At 41.2% G+C, this 22,897-nt stretch overlaps 1 long non-coding RNA gene across 2 annotated transcripts in view; it reads right to left on the reverse strand.

Moving 5' to 3' along the window:
• LOC118352326 (uncharacterized) overlaps positions 1–22,897 on the reverse strand; it is a 38,814-nt gene that overhangs the window by 10,540 nt on the left and 5,377 nt on the right. The window contains exon 3 of one of the 2 annotated variants that reach the window (XR_007411980.1): positions 4,001–4,229. The exons of the other annotated variant lie outside the window; for it this stretch is intronic. This is a non-coding gene — a long non-coding RNA (uncharacterized LOC118352326). Of the gene's footprint in view, positions 1–4,000; positions 4,230–22,897 lie in introns of those variants that run through there. 2 annotated transcript variants of the gene reach the window in all.

The following is a 22,897-nucleotide window of genomic DNA, read 5'->3' on the forward strand; positions in this document are numbered from 1 at the left end:
CATTTTTCTCTAAAGTTGGAAGCCCAGAGGATTTCGTTTGTTCAAATCAGCTCCAGATGGAGAAGATTCTAGAAACAACCGGGCATTCTGCAGGCCCCCAAGTCAGATTTTGGTGCTGGACCTGAGGACTGAGAAAACATAGGCAGTTCAAGATTCAGAAGAAATAAAACAGTGTATCAAAAAGGCCCAAAAGAGGGGATCCCTGGGTGGCGCAGCGGTTTGGCGCCTGCCTTTGGCCCAGGGCGCAATCCTGGAGACCCGGGATCGAATCCCACGTCAGGCTCCCGGTGTATGGAGCCTGCTTCTCCCTCTGCCTGTGTCTCTGCCTCTCTCTCTCTCTCTGTGTGACTATCATAAATAAATGAAAAAAAAATTTAAAAAAAAAAAAGGCCCAAAAGATGTATGAAAAAGCAAAAGTGAAGTTAATAAAAGTTTAAAAGAACTGGGGAGGGAGCACCGGAGTGGCCCAGTTAAGTATCCAACTCTTATTTTTTTTTTTAAGATTTTATTTATTTATTCATGAGAGACACACAGAGAGAGGCAGAGACACAGGCAGAGGGAGAAGCAGGCTCCCTGCAGGGAACCCGATGCGGGACTCGATCCCAGGACCCTGGGATCACTCCCTGAACAGAAGGCAGATGCTCCACGACTTGAGCCACTCAGGTGCCCCCAGCATCCAACTCTTGATTTCAGAGTCCTGGGCTTGTGTCCACTTCTCCCTCTTCCTTTGCCTCTCCCTTTATTCATGCTCTCTCTTTCTCTCAAATAAATTAACAAAATCTTTAAAAAAAAAAATTAAAAGAACTGGGGAGACTAGATACCAAAGGAAAATGTGTTAAATTAGGAGAAAAGATTCTCCTTAAAGATTAGCAAGTAGTGATGGGCTGCCCACCAGCCCAAAGCTTTGGCATCCCTACCAAAACTTACACTATTACTTAGTGTTGCTTAATCTAGTTCTTTTTATTATTATTATTGCTGTGCATGGGAATTATTATTACCAGGAGGAAAAAAAACAATAATAATATAGAAGTTCTTTTTTACTTCCAATTTCTTTGATTCCACAACAATAAAAATAACAACTACCACTTTGACAGCATTCACTGCAGGCCAGGCCCTGCTTAACACATCTTAGTGACATTGCTCTTCACCACCACCTTCTGAGCGAGGTGCCCTTAAATTCAACAGGCTGTGCCCACAACCACTGCCCGCACCGCCTATACCCTGCTACCCCGCACAGAGAAGCAGCGACGTCTGTCCTCGAACACTTTACAGATGTGCAGGACATGCCTTCCACCTCATCCACGTGGAACAAACTTGCCCCTTTAACAACTAGTCAAGAAAAGGCCCCAAATCACTGCTTTGTGTCTTAAAACGAATGAATATCTGCCTGTAATCACTGAAATCCATTCGATATTGTATGTCAGAAAGCTGAGTATTTGAGATTCAAGTTTGAGATTCGAGGTTGGTTTTCCAGGGCTGCCTTAACAAAGTACTGGAGGCTGGATGGCTTCCATCACCGAAATTTATTTTCGCACAGTTTTGAGGCTTGTGATCTAAGATGAAGGTATCAGGAAGGTTGGTTTCCTTGGAGGTTTCTCTCCTTGGCTTATAGATGGCTATCTTCTCCCAGGGTCTTCAAATCATCTTCTCTTTCTACGCAACTGTGTCCTAATCTCCTCTTCTCATAAAGACACCACTCATACTGGATTAGGAGCTCTCTTAATGATCTCATTTTAAATTAATTACCTCTCTAAGGGTCAAGGTCCAAATACAGTCAGATCTAGGGTATTAGGGGTAAGGACTTCAATATATGAATTTGGTAGGGCAGGGGGCAAAATTCAGCCCATGTAAAGGTCTCTGGACCAAATGGATTCATATTTTTCGTCCTTGCATCAGAATGTAGAAGCTTTATCTGCACCTAGGAACGTTTTCTAGAATCAGAGCCCATAATGCCACTGCCATTTTTATCACCTTTAGTCAGCAGTCACTGTGCTTGTTTCATGCTGATTTTAGGGGGCGTAGAAGGTGGGGACGCCTGCTGTAGTTCCCAGAGTGGATCATAGGCGCATTACATCATTGTATGGTAAACACCTACTGGTACAGAGTCTCTCTTTAGAATCTTCAAATTTAACATTAAATATAAGCTTCTAACCAGATCCTAAATCCTGTCATTATGTGGAAGTCATATGTTGAAAACCAACTCTAAAAGAAATCCCTTTATTTGAAATGCAAAGAATTTATTTTGATTTACTTTTCCATTGATTTCACTCTATGTTGTCCTGGGTCAGTCACCAACTGAAACTTATTTCTACAGAGGATATTATCTAAGAATAACAATCTGCTTATTCAGATTATGGTGGCTCTATCAGGTCATGTCCAAGGAAGTATATTTAGACAAACCTAACTTAAAGAATGGCGTAGTATGGTACACAGAGTTATAATTTTCTCCAAAAATGTTTACTAAAAAATAGATTTGGGGGCAAATCATATGATAGATACCTAATTTTCCACTTTTAACTATTAGCGGTATTCAGGAATTAAATCATTGCCTTTTGCACATTTTTAAGCTTACACCTACATAAATCTGCTTAATGAAATGAATATTTTCCATTAGTTTTAAGCATTTGAGAAATGGCCAATGTCTGAAATTTGAATCACACATGAAATGGACATTAAGCTAAGGTGGTCTGACAAATTACTGCAAAACTACTTGGCAAAATGACTTCACTGAGCCTAAGCTAAATCCAAAATAAACCAAATTAAACCTAAAACTCCAAAAACACCAAATCCTATGATTTGCAACAAATACTACATAATTCTTGAACTTAATGAAATGCAAAACAAATGATGTCTAATAAAGAGCAGTTGGGATACACTGACTTACTATGAGCTTGTAAAACGACAGGACTTGAAAGAATAAATCTGTTCAAAGGAATTGAAGCCACCTTGAGAGGATTACTAAAATGATTCATATGATTAATGCTTCCAGTTTTGAAATATGTTATCTATCACTGTGAAATTATTTTAAAAGGATTAAAGAGTAAATTGACTTAAAATCCAAAAAAATGCTAAAGGATGGGTAAAAGTAAATAATTCTAATAGCAATGAACTAAAAAGGCAATGGGCATACTTTTAAAAAATTGGCAAAAAAGACCTAAAAAATGCAAAAATATTGGTAAAGTAGAAAATTATTTTTAAAAGACTGGAAAGGAGTCAATATGAATTGTTAGGATATGTATTTGAAATATAGAAGTTTGTCTCCTAGTAACGTATTTTGAATATTAAATATTTCATAAAATTAAACCACCCTGTGTCCATTAGCAAGTACATGTAGAATATTTAAAATACGACTATGAAGATGGAATGAAAACCAATCAACTAGAACTCTACAGAATCTTTTTTTTTTTTTTTTGAACTCTACAGAATCTTAAACATCTGTTAAAACTATCTCATTCAATAGGAATTGCTATAGCAGTTAAAAGAAATATTCTGGGTAAATATCTAAGTTCAGCAATTTCATCACCGAGCAAATTGATTTGGGGCATTTTGATCTAGAATCAAACAAGAGACCCTTCTTGTCTAGCTCACTGTTAGATTTTAGCATTCTCTCCTGCTCATCTCTACTTTAAACCAACTCTCTGACTTCTTCCATCTTTCCGTTCTTTCTATTCTTTCTACATATCTATGGCCTCAAGAATTGCAGAGTTTGCATTTTTTCCCAAAACAGAGGGACAAAGGCTTGGATTTGGAATGGAATTGTGTTGATTAAAAAATATTTATGGGGATGCCTGGGTGGCTCAGTCGGTTAAGCATCCGACTCTTGATCTCAACTCAGATCATGATCTCAGGGCTGTGAGTTCAAGCCCTTTGCTGAGCTCTGCAGTGGGCATGGAGCCTACATAAAAAAATATATATATATTTAAAAAATTATATATATTATCACTTCATACCCCCTAGGGTGGCTACAATCAAAAAGACACACAATAACAAGTATAGAGGATGTGGAGAAATTAGAACTGTCATTCATTGTTGGTGGGGACTATAAAATGGTGCAGCCAGTTTAGAAATTCCTCAAAATCTTGGGGATCCCTGGGTGGCTCAGCAGTTTGGCACCTGCCTTTGGCCCAGGGCGTGATCCTGGAGTCCTGGGATCGTGTCCTGCGTCGGGCTCCTGGAGTGGAGCCTGCTTCTCCCTCTTCCTGTGTCTCTGCCTCTCTCTCTCTCTATGTCTATAATAAATAACAAATAAATAAATAAATAAATAAATAAATAAATAAATCTTTTTAAAAAAAGGAAAAAAAAAAAAAAGAAATTCCTCAAAAGCTTGAACATGGAGTTAGCATTTGACCCAACAGCTATACTCCTATAGCTATACGTATATCCAAGAGACTGAAAACATACGTCCACACAAAAACTTGGACACAAAATTTCGGAGCAGCCTTATTCATAATAGGCCCCAAATGGAAACAACGCAATGTCCACCTGATGAAAGGGTAAACAAAATGTGGTATATCCATATAATGCAATGTTATTTTGACATAAAAAGCAACTAGGTATTGATCCATGCTACAACATACAGGAAACTTGAATACAAGCTACGTGAAAGAAGCTAGTCGCATTGTAGGATTCCATTAAAGGAATGTCCAGAATAGGCAAATCCATACAGATAGGAAGTAGGTCAATAGTTGTCGGAGACTGAAAGTGTGGGCACATGAGGAGTAACTGTTAATGGGCACAAGTCTTCTTTCAGGCTTATTTAGAAAATGTTCTAAAGTTAGATAGTGGTGATGATTGTGTAATTCTGTGAATATACTAGAAACCATTTAATTGGACACTTTAAAATGATTAATTTTATGATTTGTGAATTAAATCTCAAGGACTCTGATATATATACATATACACACAGATATATGTACGTATGCACACATACATAGATATGATTACTCCTTTCATTGTGGAATTTAGGGACTAAGATATATTTACATATATAAATTTTATGGAAATGAGACTATGTTATTCATGCTGTTTTGTAACATGGCATTTCACTCAAAAATATGTCTTGGATATATTTCCCTACTGAAATATATTTCCCTATATATATATCCATGTTATATATATGTATATAAAATAATATATATAAAATCCTTTTAAATAGCTCTACTGTACACCATTTAAACCATTACCAATGTTCTGGTAGAGCAACCGTGTAGTTATGGATATACACACACGTGTGTATGAATATTTACACAGAAACATGTGTCCATATGTATATTTGTGTGCTTCTTTGATTATTTGCTAAAGAAAAATCTAGATAAAATCCTACAAGTGGGATTTCTGGGTCACTGTGTACATCTTAATGTTGATCCATACTGCTAAATTGCCTTCTAGAAAAGTTATTTTTATAAGTTTACATTCCCGGCCAGCTGTGATGGAGACTGCTCCTTCCCCTGTTCACACCTTCATCCTCAATCCTGAATACCCTCAGAGCTCGTTTTACCTTTACCAATCTGACTTGTTATTGTTGCTTTGAGAGCATCTATTTGATTATTATTGAGGTTGAATATCTTGGGCACACTTTTTAGCCACCAGTATTTCTTCTTTTGTAAATTATTGATGTGTACACCTTGCCTATTCTTTCCTGTTGTAGTGCCTGTCATTTTCTTATAATTGCGTAAGTTCTTTTATGTTGAGTAGGGACTTTGCTGTTAGACATGTTGAAATGGCTCTTCCTACCAAAAAATGGCTTTAAGGTTTAAGTCAAGGAGGGGCAGTTGGTTGAGTGTCTGCCTTTAGCTCAGGTCATGATCTCAGGGTCCTGGGATCGACTCCCACATAGGGCTCCCCACGGGGAGCCTGCTTCTCCCTTTGCCTCTGTCTCTGCCTCTCTCTTGCTGTCTCTCAGGAATAAATAAATAAATAAAATGTTTTGTTTTTTTTTTTAAAAAAGCTTTATTCAAATACATGTGCCCTATTAGCCTGGAAGAGCCAGCATTAGTGTCATCTTTGACTGTGGACTCTAACAAGATAGGAAGATGGAACTGGCCGTTTTAGGAGCTAGTGAACTTCTTGTCATCGGAATATTCTAATATAGATTACTGGGCCATCGAGCCAGGACGTCACAAGAAGCAATTCAAACATCAGAGAAGTGGTTGGACAAGGTGACTTTTATGATCCCTTCCAACCCTGAGAGTGTAGGAGTTTGTAAGTGAGACAAATATTTAACTTCATGAAAGGCAACCTACCGCACCTGTGATAACAAGTGAGGAATTGATTCCTATCACACACACACCACACACACACACACACACACACACACACACACACCCTCATGGGAGTGGAATAGTCTGCTCTCAGATGCCAACAAAAGGTAAGTATGTGTACATTTTCACCTTTATGTTTCTATATATGTGCATGTGAGGAAGATACAAAGGAGAAAGGTGCATGAACAACTAAGTAAGTACATTTCTGTGTGTTTTCATATTTGTTCCATGTAAAGAACATTCTAGGGTGGAAAATCAAAGGGTGGACAGATGTCTATTATCAAAGCAAAAAAGAGAAATAGATATACTTCCAGAAAAAGGAAGAACAAAAGAAATAACCAAATAAGCAAACACCATTCTGTTGTGTTAGAGCTTTCTCCTTCCTTCCATGTTTGATTATTTAATCATCTGAACAGTTGCTTCAATTCTTCTTTGCCTTGTTTCAGAATGGCAGAAGTTATCATTGAAATAAGATTATTAATAGTCATTTATAGAATAAAAATTGATCCTAATACTCACACACACACACATTTAATTTTCCCAACTCCATGAAATAAATGCTGTTATTAATCCCATTTTACAGATGAGGAACTGAGGCACAGAGAAGTTAGGTAACTTGCCACAAGTCACACAGCTAATGAAGTAGAGAGGCCAAAATTTAAAGTTGGGCAGCCAGTCTCCAGGCGGAATCAAGGGTTCAGCCCCCCCAGCACAGTGGGTACACTAAGCCTTAGAGTCTGCAGTATTCCGGGGGTCAAGCTCATGCTCCAATACTTAGAGCTCTGTGACTCTGGAGGAATCCTGCCCCTGCCCTGAGCTTCAGTTTCCTCACTTATAAAACGTCACCGGTGTCCCTGACAGAGCAGAGGGGAGAAGGAAACGAGACCATATCGGAGTCTGAAACAGGGGACACCTCCTACATCACAGCGATTTGCATTTCCTTGCTCCAGATGCAAATGCCATCCACTTTTAGGGCCCGACGTCTCCTAAAGACAACCCATGTCATAAATCCAGGCCTTTTAGGAAAGTTGCAAGTGTATCCGGAAAAATACCAGGGTGGCAATGAAAGCCTCCTCCAACCCTTCGAGTGCTGCGGGGTTGATAAGACCACTTGCTACCAGAAGGGTCCTGTTATCCTGTGCGCAGATCCCTACAGCTCTGGCAGGATTGGGTAATCTCAGGTGATAAGAGAGATGTAAGGAATTACAACTCCTGATAAAGCACTGTGCTTCTGTTTGCTCATACTTTGAGGAGATATGGGGGACACAGATAAAGTACTGGCAAAAGCCCCAGGTGGGCTGAAAACACTCCTCCTGCCCTGGAGCCTTGGGGGCGGCGACTGGGGGCCCGGCCTGCTACCGTATTTGCTCTGCTTATCGCAGAGCACCCGCAGCCACCGAGGGCCAGGTCAGGCCGGGACACTCCAGGAAGAGTGGAGTGAGGGCCTGGCTCCTCTGAAGGGAGAAGGAGCCCCTTGGCCCCAGATGCTGTCCTGTGGCATCACGGGAACACACATTCAGGTGTGGAGGAGTCACAGATCTGAGACTTTCCCTGGACACCAGGACCAGATTGTCCCATGGAAGGGTCAGGCTTGCCTTCCACTGGCTGGATGTGAGGCAGGCTAAGTCCCTGGGGCACCGACCTGACCAACGGGGGGTATTTCTTACTGGGTCAGATGGGAGAAGGGGCTTAGAGTCTTAATGACTTCTGAGCAAGTCCTTGAGTAAAGAATGAGAAGGGTGGTGACAGGCATTCACCAGGCTGGTGGGACAGCCACCGTGCAAGTGCGACAGCATGAAACGCGCAGATGGGTGCAAGTAGTTCGTGGAGCATTCTATAGAAAGGAAGCCGATAATTTTACCAGGCTTTTCTGTACCTTCTTATCCCCCTCCTCCCGAATTTTATATGAGAGAATACCAGCTCCGCACATAAATACATGTTATACTTAAAGAAATGAAAAAAAAAAAAAGCCAACTTGCTGAAGACAGAGAAGTATTTCTAAAAATGACGTTAACTACAGTGAGAGGAAACCAGAATGCTAGCAGAAGAATAAATTGGTGCAACCTTTGGTAAAGCGAGTTGTAGCTACCGATTAAAAAAAAAAATGATGTGCACAGGGACTTGGACTTTGCATCACCAGCATGTTTTCCTTCATCCAAAGGGGAAAACACGTATGTAAAGCTTTCACTCACCTATTAAATGATGATTTCTTGACTCCCCACATGTGACAAAGCAAGGGTATCCCTAGGATGGATGAAATAGTGAACAAAGAGGGCAAAACCTTGCCCCCATGCAACTTATCTGAACAAATAAGCAAATATTTCGTTTAATTTCAGAGAGTGAGAAGTGGTATGAAATGAAGAGGAAGGAGAACGGCAGGGGGAGATGTGCTCCAAGAAGGTGCCATTTGAACAAGAGCCCAAATTAAGGGGAAAAGGGGACCATGCAAACCTCTGGGCAGACAGCATCCTGGGCAAAGAATACAGTGGCAACGTGTACCAGTAAAATAAAGGAACAAACAAAAATAATGGAAACCATGTGATCATTTTTTTTCAGATTTGATTAAGCAAACTTAGGTAGCCATGAAATGGACTAGTACGCAGTAGTTGAGATTAGGATAAGTTTCATGTAGTGGTAGCAGAATGTTCTCTAAGTTACATTAAAAAACTTTTTTTAGGTTCAGGTATTAAATATAGTATGCTCTCATTTGTGTCAAATGAATGCATGTAGAAAATTTCTAGAAGGATATGTAAAAACTGATCTGTAACAGGATATATAAGAAGCAACTTGGATGGGAGTTTGAAGCTCTGAGAAGGAATGAAACATTTTTTCATGTTTTTACACCACTGAATTTTCACCCATTCATCGGTACTAGTCTTATCATTTAAAAACACTTAGGTTTGATTCACCTTCACTTTTAGAACTTTCTACAAACAAATAAGCAAAGGCTTTACGACATCTCTCTTACTTGGAGGTTCTGGGAATTTATTTGCCTGTTGCAGTTCCTTCGAGGGTAGTGAGTTCTTTCAGAAATCTTTGAGCACTTTTTATCTATCAGGAGAAGCATCCAACACAGTTCTTGAGTGATCAGAGTGAAGCCAAACGTAGCCCCTGGATGCAGAGCTATTCTTAGGCCCTGGGCTGGCTGCATGCGGTCACACAAAGCCCCCCGATTATAAGGGCCCCACAAGTGGCTTAATTCTCTATTCTCTTCATCTTGAAATTCTGAATAATTCTGAACAGTAGGTTCCGTTTTTGAATTCTTGCATTGGGCCTTGTGAATATGTAGCTGGGGTTGCTAAGGGCACTGGGCCGTCTTTGGAGAGGTGAGGTTTAGAATAAACCAAACGGGATCCCTGGGTGGCTCAGTGGTTTGGCGCCTGCCTTTGGCCCACGGCGTGATCCTGGAGTCCCGGGATCGAGTCCCATATCGGGCTCCCTGCATGGAGCCTGCTTCTCCCTCTGCCTGTGTCTCTGCCTCTCTCTCTCTCTGTGTCTCTCATGAATAAATAAATAAAAAATCTTAAAAAAGAATAGAATAAACCAAACAGATTATCTCGGTTCCAGTAGCACGTGTGAATAGCTGGAAGCAGCAGGCATGGAGAGTCACCTGGAAAGATTAACAGAGAACCTCTGCTGCACCCGAGAAATAGTGTTCCTTCCCCCACCGCCAGTATGCAATCAGGGATCATGAGCCCAGATATCATATCTTTTAATTTTTCGAGTTGCAAATCCAACTTTGAATGTGTTAAGTCCCAACTTTAAATGCTGCCAACCATTTTACAGGCAATATCTAAATAGAACATGTCCATACATCAAATCTGGTTTCTGCGTTTCTAGGTTCCAGCCTCTGTTTTCTTTCCTCAAACACTTGTCAACAATCGTAAGCAGAAATTTGCTTTCTGGGACTTGCATTGTCACACATGAGCTAGCCATGGATTTTGCTCCACGTAAAAGGCGTAGGGCTCAACTAGCACGGCAGTTGCTACAATTCACTTCCACACATTGTCTAGTTGTTTGGACAGACTAAAGTCGATGTGGTGGCTAAAGCTTCATGGGAAATTCCACATCTTCCACTTACTATGTGACTTGCCTTTGTTTCGAACGCGTTATCACTCTTGTTACAGGGGAACCTGGAGAATTTTATAATTCCTCGTATTTTCAGAATGCTTTTCAATCATGATGGGAAAACCAAACAACAAAACAAAAACTGTAGTGTTTGTTTGGAAAGTTGTGTTTTTAAGTAGTGCCATTAGAGAATTTCACAAAATGGGAACGAGCCTTGGACGTTCTCTCATCACGTAATGTAGTTTGCAACTCCAAACACTCGAAAAGTCTTTTAGAATCAGAGGATTTGAAAGAGGAATGAGAGTAATGCTAAAAGTAAGAACCGTGTAGCACCAGTAATGTAATACATGACCCATCATTTAGAATCATACATTTAAACCGTCTCTAAATGGATTGCCTCTCCTAAATCCTGGATTTTTCTGTCTCAAATCAGATCTTTCCTGGATATGAGATCATTTTTATTATTTCATGTGAGAAAAAAAAAGAGAGTATCTTAAGAAGGAAGACAATACTTGAAGGGACCAGTGAGTTGCTCTTGGTCTATAAACTCCTTCCCTCCCAGTAGCAGATTACACGCACACATCCGCTACGTTCCGCACATCCCTTGCCAACACCAGTGTACCATGACCACCTTTCCAGGGGGCTCATAAAAACCCAGGCCCCAGGGGTTGGCAAGGCTGTTACGGTGTCCTTACTCGCTGCTACCCCCTCAGCAAGCCTTCAGTGGTCTCTACAAGCTAGCTGCTGACGACCAACAGTGCAAGTCCGTCAGTTTCCAGTGGTTCTAACAGTATGACATGGATACTCACTACTGATGGTGGAAGGCTTAAGAAAAGCATCGAAGGAAATGCGCTGAAGGACCCTGGTGCTTCCTTTGCATTCAAAGAGGAAACCTTAAGAGGCATGGGGGCATTCTCTTCATTTGCTCCTACGTTATTGGCTAATGTTGCCTGTCTCATGGCTGGGAGTAAGTTCAATGGACAGGCTTGTGCGTTTGGGCCAGACACTGAGATTTTCCCAGATGCTTCAAGTATACGAAAGAATCTTGCTTTCCTCCCATTTTCTAGAGTTACATTTTACTGTTTGCAATAAAAGTGAGTGGTTAGCAGATCTATTTCTCTGCTTCCAGATCTGTTGATACCTTTCATTTTATGCAAGCCAGATTGCTTATGAGTTATCATACGTAAAATATTTGTAGTCACCGCCGACACAAGACGGCAATGACTTGATTGCAATAAACAACTTCTTTAGTTTCTTATCAGCATTATATTAAGGCTCGGAGTTGTTAGACAAGAATGTGTATTTTCATATTTTCCCTCTATGCATATATACACACGAGTAATCATTGTAGAGGCAACACCATTATCTTGATTTTCCAGAACAAAATAACCTTGCATGCAAAAAGCCAAACAACTGAATACAACACAAACCTAACTTTCCTAAAGCAATCATGGCTCTTTACACATTTGTTATTCTGTTTGACATACACAATAAATCGTAATAGTTACCAAATTACTGTTCGGTTTCAAATGATGTGCACACATCTATAATCTTAGTTAGCTGCTTGCTGGCCTGCTTCAGGAATGTCACTGCATCCTCCAGGGTAATTCAATATCAATGACTTTTCCAAATAAATCTAGTTGCTGGTTTATATTAATGAACTGTCACAGTTCCTATTGTTTTCCCATGGCCTTGCAGCTGTATTCTTTCACAGGTGCTTGGCAAATTAAAATGATGCTGGTTTGGGGTTTCAGCTTGATACAAAATCACTCCTTCAGCAGATTGTTCGGAAGTTATTCATGCAAGAAGCACATCTTTACTCTAGACACTCAGCTTTTCCACTTATCCAATACCCATGCCTTTGTTGACACTTTGCATTTCGGTTTTCCTCACCAAAGAAGTACAAAGAAAGATTGTCTTTCTTACTTAGAACATTTCTATTAAAGATCGCAAGCACTGGAAGCATCCGGTTTTTCAAGAAATATGTTCTTCTCTGTGAATCCTAACATTGTGTTCAGAGATCACAAACATTAATCACTAATGTGTGCAGATTATATATCTTTTTGGGTTGTTTTTGTTAACATTCATTACCCAAGGGACCAACAGACAGGAAGAAATTTATTACACGCTAACTATTCAAAACCACATTAAATATTCCCTTCTGGATCTATTATAGCCTCTATTTAAAATACTTTGCTCATGAGCAACTCCAACCACTGAGGAGAATGTTCAACAGGGAAGTATCTACTCAGTTAAATTATCCAGGCTTCTTTCAAGATTGGGCTTCCTCCCTAATCCTCAACATCCTCTTATCACCCTTCATGCCTCTTCTGAGCCCACGGATGCTGCCAACGGAACATCTCAGCTCTCACCCCTGGGGTGTCCTGGGTTACCCCTCCAGGAGCCACAGCACTGCCAGTTCTCTCGAGACCTCCAGTTCTGCATTTCCACACACCCAGCACCTGCCAGGGGGACTCTGCAAACTTATTCACCTTCACCTTTGCCTTTGTGTTAACATAAGGCCTGATGCCAAATTGTGTGCTCTAAAAATTATCTACACATTTTCTTCTATAAACTCTCAGTTTCCATATTTGCAATTTATTGCAATAGGGATGCAATTGTTAATGCTTTCGGGAAAAGGCAAAGACATCTTTCCTTCCAACATCCCTCACAAACACACACGGCATCGGTTGCTGGCTGTCGACCCCAAATCCCATACCCATTCTATTCATCTTCCAATTTAGAGAACTACGTCTCCCAGCCTCCTTTGAAAATGTGGTGATCAAGAAGTAGCAAATTCCCATGTCTGGGATGGGCACAAAGTACAAATGGTCTGCATAGTAGATGTCTAAGTATTTAAATATTATAAAATGAGCTACCTAACTGCTAAATAAAAGTGTACCTTCATGATATCTGGAAGACCTGGGATACGTGGCCTCTTTCAAGTTCCAAACTAGGGCGAGAGTCGGTCTAGATGGCCTATTCACATGCTTTTTCTACCCTCAGCTACAGCCCACACAGCAAGGGGACTTAGTAAGTCCTTGCATGTGGACACTCCAGTCTTCATACCCAAGCTCCATTTATAGTTCTGCTCACCCGCCTCCCACATACAGTCTCCCTCAGTCAACACCCAGGCCTGTGGTCATGCACACCAGTGGCATATTCTACCCACAGGAGGATAGACCATAGAGAGGCCCATACAGACCTAGAAGTGGGCTCAGGTCCCTTTTGGCTAGAATTCCAGGGCACTCAGAGCACTGTCTAGAAGGAGTGGGTGGGCTTTGGGTGGGCATTTCTTTTGGCCTAGTGGATTAAAAAATCCTTAATGCAGACGGCACATCCAGAGAAGGGTCAGTGTGGGCTTTTTAAAGCCTAGACCTAAGACAACTTCTGGTATTTGGGGCTTCTCAGAAAGTTCTTTAAAGGGGTTTGACCAAGCTGGTGAGTTTCTTCTGACCTTTTCTCTCTTCCTTCTTTTTTTTTTTTTTTTCTTCCTTCTTTATATGTGGAAACTCAAACTTGATGGCTGGAGCTATGGCAGCCATTTTCTCAGCATGAGAATAAAGGCTTTCCTTTAACACTACAGACAAAGAACCATAGAATGAGCCAAGGTATCTGTTGACTATGCCAGTTATAGACTGCCAACCTTTGGATTTCCTTTCTATGTGAAAAATAAACCATGTCTCAGCTGTTACTTTTCAGTCTCTGTTAACTATAGACAAATGCACTGCCCCACTGACATAGATGTGCACAATTTAATAGTAGATATTATCCGCCTTCATTGCCTTAATGAATCTTGCCTTAGGGTGCATATCAGTACACAAAATATGCAGATGTTAGTAGGGCATAACAAACGTGTTTTGAAAAAAAAATGACTGGTAAATATGAGAGTGGAAGAGGGCGCATCAACCACAGACAAAATGGAATGAGCAAAGGTCTGTATGCAGGCAAGGCATATTTAGAAAATGGTGAGTAAAATAATTGGATTTGTGTGGGGGAAGATTACTGAGATCTCAGTTAAGCTGGGTATGTTGGGACTCAAATGGAAAGGAGAAATGAGTTCAGGATGACCTAGCACTCCTACTCACCTGCAACCAGGTATTGGGTAAGAATTCAACTAAGTGATACATTTTCAAAGTCTTCCTACTCCGGGGGAAATAAGCTATACACATACACTCATACACAGACTCTCTGTCATCCATGTTTACACACAATCACATAGTATGTAGTAAAATTCCAGCATTGCCCATTGTAGAGCAGTTGTTTATTTGTCTGCTTACTCCCCTGTCAAGTCATGAAGATGAAGCCTGTCCTGCTGTCTTTGTACACTCAATGCCTGGTCTGGAACTTGGCACATAGAGAGTATTCAATAAACCTTAGTAATAATTATTTACCTATTACTGGTGATAATAATTAGTAATAATTATCTGGGGAGTCAACAGGGAAACTCTTAGTCGGAAATAATATCTTCAAATGGATTTTTTTATTAGATTAACCTGCTACTACTGAACTGGATATATTGGAAGAAAGAAAACAAAGGGAGGCTATTCCAATAGTCCAGGTTTAGAAGAATTCCTGATTTTAGGAGAAGAGCACCAGGAATAGAAAGTGAAGGGTAGAGATGCCTGGGCGGCTCAGTCGGTTAAACATCTGCCTTCAGCTCAGGTCATGATCCCAGGGTCCTGGGATCAAGGTCGGGTCAGGCTCCTTGCTCAGCAGGGAGCCTGTTTTTCCCTTTCCCTCTGCCTGCCACCCCCCCTGCTTGTGTCCTCTATCTCTCTTTGTCAAATAGATAAATAAAATCTTTAAAAAAAGAAAGAAAGAAAGTGAAGGGTAGATGGTCATTCACTGTGAACAGTACCAAGAAGGCAGCAATCAGATTAAATGTGAGCTGCAAGGAATGGAAAGAATTTACAGATGACATGTAGGTTTGGAGACCACCAGGGACCATAAGAATGATAGTCCTAGAGAAAAAAAAGACATCATTTGTTTCAATGAGAAACAAATAACTGTTCAATCTTGCTGAGACTGAACTGTCAGTGGGACACTGAAGTGATTGTGGCTAACAGGAAACTGGAAAGGTGATAAAATTATAGAGTGCTTTCCAATTTTTAATATTGGTAATTGTTCCATCAATGCTCTCCCTGTGCTTTTTAAAAAAACTCATCAAAACTCAAAATGTTATCTTCTCTGTTTTACCGATGAGGAAACCAAAGCACATGGGGAGCAAGTCAGTTGCCCCAACAGAACTAGTAAGTTGCTGAGCTGGAAGGCAAACTCTGGCCACCTGGCTAAATCGCCATCCAAACCAATCAACTCTAAGCTGTGACTGGAGGGCTTCCTTGTTTTGTCTATTCTGGGAGACTGTGGAGAGGTTGAGAAGTAAGAAATTAGATAGATTTCTGTATTGCAGGAGTTCCCAAAGTTTCTAACATGCTAACGAGCATTATGGGCCTTCCCAGACTTCTTTTCTTTAGTGGGGGTTGAGGATGGATGGGGAAGGTAGATGAAGAGGGAGATAGGCTTCAGTAGGCTCCACGCCCAGCACAGAGCCTGACTTGGGGCTCGATCTCACGGCCCTGAGATTATGACCTGAGCTGAAATCAGGAGTCAGACACTTAACTGACTGAGGCATCCAGGTGCCCTGAATTCCCAGACTTCTTGACCAAAGAATCCTCTATTTTTCTCCAACATCTCAAAGGACTGGCACTCTAAGAAACCCACTTTGGAAAGGGTTGCTCAACTCGGCACTTTATGAAAACAACAAAAGTTTTATTGAAGAGCTCTGAACCCAGAAGATGAAATGAAATTAAAACACTCTTTACTCTAGAGTAGTAGTTCACAATCTTGATGAACCGCCTGGAAACTTTTTTTTTTTTTTTTTTAATATGGAAGACCAGGCAACACTTCCAGATATTCTGTTTCATTATACTGAGGTGGGACCTGGGCATCAAGAGCTTCCTGGGTGTTTTCCAAATGTAGCCAAGTTTGAGAAGATCTGCTCTTGAATAGTCTTAAGCATAAGTATATACATAAAACTACAAGTGACCCAGATTGGGGATTGGATATGAATTTCTAATTTAGTATCATTAAGAAATTATCAGAATCTAATGGAGAATCACCATTGTTCCGACCAGGACTTGAATTTCTCTTCCTCTGACTCATCCAGCTTCTTCTATGTGCTCCTTTCTGTTTCGTCATGCAGAGGTCCATGCTGGGATGCCATTTTCACCGGTCAGACTCCTTATTACATTGCATCCTCTGCTCCTTCAATTGCCCAATATTGACACAAGTACAGTTTTTTACAGATAGCGTTAAAAAGGTTGGCTTCTTCCAAAACATATTCCAAAAGCCTGCCCTCAGTTATTTCTACTTCTGCTTGCATAGTGCCGCAGCTCTGCCACATCTCTCTTTCTCTAACTGGAGCTCTCTCTCATAGGTATCACCAGTTGCCTCTGTGCTCTGTTCCTGTGCAATATGTTCTGCTAGCTACAGAAGATGTAAAATGGGGGGTCTTATATTGTTTTTATTATTGGCAAGTGGCTTTCAGACTGAGTTTGGGGTTGAAATGTCTTCTTCATTCCAAGAAAAAAACATGGACCCTAGGACATAGCCTCCATGTGTCTTTTAGACATTCTTACCTTTAGCAGCTCAGCAGTTCACTCTTCCAATATCTTGCCACCATTCCCATGTGGGTGGCTACCATCTAGGGTGGTGACTCTCATCCTGCCTTAGCCTCATGTCGAGTGATCAGCACTGCAGAGAGTATAAGTTCCTCATCCCATGAATCTGTCTACATGAGGATATTCAGTACCATTAAAAGCTCAGTCATAACCTTAGCTCGGAATGATACCAGAGACACAAAGTGATGCCCACAGGAGCCTGACAGGCAGTCAGGTGTAAGGAAGACTCAGCAGGGAAGACTGAATAAAGTCGAGGAAAGTGAGGAGAGATAGGAAACCAACAAGAGGGAGAGAGGGGAGAAAAGAGGGAAGAAGAGGAGATGAGGGACAGACAAGAAGGGAGAGCAAAGCTGACGAGAGGAAGGGAGGGGTGAACCAGGACACCGTTATAAGACATTAAGACATTATCCACCATTGCCTCAGGTGCCATTTAACTTCACTTGGACTAACCCTTCCCTAGACATCAAACAGATTCTACAAACAAACTAATCCCTGTTCTCTAAAAGATTATCATCAATGACAGCTTTACGAATGGTGGTGATACACAGTTAAGTGAAAGCAAGCAGCAATTGACTGGAATTTGTAAAATCCTCATCCAGTCACCCAATTATTTGGGAAAAAAAAAAAGCTCAAGTTTTAATTCTAATAATACAATATGTCATGGACTTATTAGCAATACTTTGAGGTTACCAGTCCATGTATGGCCTGCTTTTTGAATTGGTCAAATGGAAAGATATCTCCAGTCTACAATGTCTTTTATGACTTGGATTAAAGCTCTCCCATGGACTTAATTGCTGAGACTCTTTCATCAAGATTCTTGTTAATATTCCTTGTAATATTCCCGCCTGTTCTGATGTCAGTAAGGCTCATCCATCACCCCTGCAGGGATATTGTCACAACCAGGGCCACTGCATCATGGCAAACACTCTAACACAGCTGGAGATTTATGACCTACCTCTGATTCTATCGTCTCAGGCCAAGCTGATCCAGGCCTTTGACTCACTCACTGTACATCTTGATAGTGTAATTGTGTTTAAAAGTTTCTCTCCACCACGGGCAGAGTCGTAATTCCAAACAATGGAGGAGGGAACTATTTTCCATGATACCTGGAACAGGCTCATCCACAATGGATCCCCCTATGCAACTGGGACTCCAAGCAAATGCGGAACAAATTTCAGGCAAAGATGGAACATGTGTGCGCGCACGCACACACACACACACGCGCGCACATATATTCCCTCCGTCCCTCTCTTTCTCTATCTCTCTCTGTTTCCTCATATCTCACTTTGTCCGGTGTTTGAAATGAATCCTACTTTTCCTTCCTTCTTCCACATAACTTGAATTCTCAGATGCCATGGATTCATAGTTTTCATTACTATTCTAGAATATACCAAGTCACTTATGTCGCTAAGAATGTTGGTGTTTCACTTAGGATTCATTTCTTACCAATATGTTCACATAATGAATGCAATCTTCCTGCAAGTGAGGCTTGGCCTCCTCCAAAAATGGGGCAAATTCTTATGCTTTCAATGAAAAGAGAAGGGCTGCTCTTCCAGCAAGACTGTGATACCACTTTTTAGTGGCTCCTATTTGTGTGTAGGAGAGGAATAAAATTCAGTTACGCCTTGGAAAAATAGATCCTGGCTCCACTTACATTCTGAGTTTGAACTCAGTTCAGTAGTCATTTCTTCACCAATGTAGCTGTGCAATACTTTACCTGCTGTATACAGAACTCACAGCCTTTGGGGCTGAGCAGGCAGCTTGGAGCATTGCCCATGGATGTAGCCCATACATTTTGTTTTGACGTAGCACCTCGAGGAACAGGTTCCATTGGAATGGATGTTCTGCTGGTTGTTGATTCGGTCTCAGTTCCCTCCAGTGACAACCTGTCTCAACACTGTCAATACCTCTTCAGTGTTGACAATAAGCAGACATGATGGCAGGCTGTTCTTGTCTGCTCAGTTAATGACTTCACTGATGACATGCAGGTGTGCACTGGTGTTGTACCTCGTCTTGAAGCTTTCGTGTTCTCCTGGGTAGTTGCAGGGCTGGCTCCATTAGCTTCTAGCCTTGTGAGAATTCATAAAACTGTTCTGGGTGCTTGCCAGCTCAAGATGAGCAATGTATGGTCATAATGAATCCCTGACTCATAATTTGCAAGATAGCATTAAAGAAATATTAGGTCACTTCATCTAACAGACTGAAGTGCATCAAGACCATGCTTTCAGTTAGAAGCAGTTGAGGAAGTTATTCCACATCTGACATATTACAACTGTAACACTGTTCAGCCTTTAAAAACAAGAAATCCAAACGTGATTCCACACATTTAATAGCAAATTTGCTTCACTAATTTTGTGAACAGTTTTACTCATCCTTCTAGAATATGAGAAATAGTCAAGCTTAGTGTTTATGCATGTGGACTCTGCAACTAAGCGGTCCAGACCTGAGTCCCATCTTTGGGCAAGGTGCTTAACCTCCATGTGACTAGGTTTCCTCATAGGTAACATTGGAATAATTAATATTACCTACCCTCTAGGGCTATCACTAAAATCAAACCATACCTGGCACATAGTAAGTACTCAACAACAGGGGGCTGTTATTAATGAAACTGAAAGCCAAAAGGCAGTGAACTGATTTTTCTTAAGACAACAGAAAGATCTGAGACAGGCCTGGGAATCCAAAACAGGTCTTGAGATCACCTTTCCACAGCTGCATCCAACAGATAATATCCCCCTGGACAGGGCAGGCCATCAGTGGTGATTGAATGATTGATTCCTTCACAGCCGTTTGCTTGTTTACTCTGCTGCTCACCACTTTTAAGGACACCTTTCCTCTGGAGTTGTTTGTTCTTTTTTCTAATTGTCATCTTGGGTTTCTAGGGCTCACACTGCGGCTGAAGCTCATGCAAACTGTGCATCTGTCAACGCAGAGGCTGACTTTGCTTCTGATGCACCCGTTAGCAGTTGTTCCAGGATGGAAGGTGATGAAGGGACACTGGCTCAGTTTCCTTAGTTGAGCCTACAGGACTATGCACATTTATGTAAGACGAGGCTTAACTTAAGCAATCATCAAATATGTGCCAGATACCTATTATGTACTGGTAGGTAAGATGGGGAAAGATCAGAGGGATGACTCAAGAGAGCAAACAGACATTAATTCAGAGTCTTGGGTCGGCTGGGTGCATTGCCAGGCCCTACAAATGAAATTTTTTATTCAATTCTCATCCCATTTTACAGGTTAAAAAAACAACAACAACAACAAATCTCAGTGAGACTGCAGTAGAATCAAATCTAAAATGGATGACCCCAGAAGTCACCAAGAACAACTTCATGAATGGAAGTGATTGATACATAAGTGAAAGAAATGAGAGACATGAACATCACTTGGATCCATAAGAGCCAACAAGACCCATTTCTGGGTCTCAATGAGTGTCTTATCCCTTCTCCTTGCCTCAGTTAACCTTTTCATTTGTACCTTGGATCTCATCCTTTCTAGGACCATGAGATCCCATTTCTCCCAGTACCAGATCACCTCACCCTGCCTAATCAAATTCCAAAAGTTCTATTTTTTTCTGCATGTCATTGTATGCCGGTGCTGCTAGCCTACTCCAGCCCTGACTGAAATCACTCATTGTAATCTTGAAGTATGCACATGAAATCCAAAGGCAAGATGCATCAGGAGCGGCAACAGAATAGTGGTCAAGAATTCAAGCCATGGACCCAGACTTCCAGAGGTAGCATCCTGGTTTTACCATTTACTAGCCCTGCCTCAGTCTCCCCATCTAGAAGAAGATGGGAGCAGTTGTCCTTACATCCTGAAGTCGTGGTAAGAATTAAATGAGTTACTAGAACACCTCCCTGGTGCCTGGAACATCTCCCACCACTGCAGGCATGCTCAGTAAACGCTAACCATTCTAAGCACAGATAGAGTTTCTACTTTATGTTCCTGCCCTCATATTTAGCTTCCTTATTTAGGCCCTCCAACTAATATCAGAAATCCAATGTATGCTCTGCTTGAGCTTCTCAACTTCAACTCCCAACTAAATTTCCTGTCTCCACAGAGTCCCCATTCTAGCATCAGCCACAGATCTGGTGAGAGCTGTATTTTTTTTAATTAATTATTATTATTATTATTATTATTATTATTATTTTTTTTTTTTTTTTTTTTTTTTTGGATAGCCTCTGGCCCATAGCGCCACTGCTGGCCAGGCCTCAACCCAAACAGCAAATCATACTTGAGGCCTTAGGTCCTAAATCCCTTTCCCCAGTGGCCTTACAACTAATGCTGTGCCATATAATCACAATGTTAGAAGTAAGGTTCACATTCCTCAGAGCCCAGTCAGCACAGCTAGCCATTCTAGTCTTCCAAATGTACTTACCCAGCCCCCAGCCCCATTTCTTCCTACTCCATTGCCCTGAGAGATGAGGGAAAACCCATCAGACTGCCCAGCTTCTTCCTAATATTGCAGCTTTACACAGGAACAAATTAATTGCTCAGAGTTCACAGTAAGTTCCTAACAGGAAAGAAGATTGTCGTATGGGGCTGGTCTGTTGTCCTAACTACTATAAAGAACACATGTTACAGCCCATGTAACAAATCCTGTCCCACCCTATACACCAAACCTTACCCTTTCCTCTGAAATTTTCTGTGAAGCAAGGTTTGGTACTTATTCTCAGCTCCTGGCTAGAAGGTAAGTGCGAGAAAGAAACTCATGCCATCAACTTCTCTAGTCCACTTCCTGCTGGTGCCCTCAGAGCAAATGCTTCATCCTTTGTAGCACCTAATAGTGAAGAAACAGCCTGAGGATCAGGCCTAGACTGATCTGGACTGGAACACCCAGTCCAGAAACAGCCATGGCCCAGTAGTATAAGAGGAACTGACTAACCTCACTTTGTATTGTCCCCCAGAGTACCCCACGCTCAGCTACCAAGAGTCATTATGCATCAGTGTGGAATTGGTAGTAGTGAGCATTTGTTTCTCTACCAAATCATCATAATAAACTAAGGCAACTTTGTAAACCAGGCCTTGAAGTTGCAATGACCGAAGGCTATCCAATCCAAGCAGAGTCCTAAGTAAATAAACATGGTCCTGGGTAGCTCCTGTGGTAGGAAGAAAAAAACATCCAAATCAAACTACAACAAGGAGCTGTCTATCACTAATCATTGTTCATAGGTACTCTACTGGCTCTCTATCCGTGATGCCTCTGTTGTCTGGGAAATGCCATCCTATACTTCTTTTGGGGCTACCACCAACAGCATTTGCCAATAGGACTGTTTGCACACAGTATGGATCTCCACTTTCCCACCCAGAAAACCCAAATAAGTACTTTATTAATAAGGATGTGATTTAGATAAATATTTAGGAATCCTTTCTGGTGTCCTAAGTATGAGAGAGTCCAGACAAATGCCCAAACAATGCACACCTACTAGCAAGGATGCTTATTTTGTGAGCCAAAACTGAAGACTTCTGTTCATCTATAGATGCCAACTCTTACTCAGAACTCATTTGTCCCTCTATCCCCCGCTAAGGGAAGCAGTTATTCTTTGAAAAGAAGAATAAGACACTCTTTAATGTTGAGATTAATGTAACTTCAACTTGGATATCATTCAAGGCTTACTACATCTCTCTGTTTGAGTCTTCACTACTCACATCCACTCTATGGAGGTCAAGTCTTCACCAAAGTCTCTAGATCTAAACTGGACAGCGCAGCAGAGAGTAATCTCATGGAGTGACACCAGCAAGAATGGAATAGGACCTCTGAAAATCTAATCCCCCCCCCCCATCATAAAAGCAACATGAACATTGGGAAAAAATGGTCAAAATTACCATCTTAGAACTCTGGAAATTAACCAAAGACTTGCAATAATCTGAGAGGTATTGATACAA

This window comes from Canis lupus, chromosome 1 (assembly GCF_003254725.2).
Source record: "Canis lupus dingo isolate Sandy chromosome 1, ASM325472v2, whole genome shotgun sequence".
Lineage (NCBI taxonomy): Eukaryota > Metazoa > Chordata > Mammalia > Carnivora > Canidae > Canis > Canis lupus.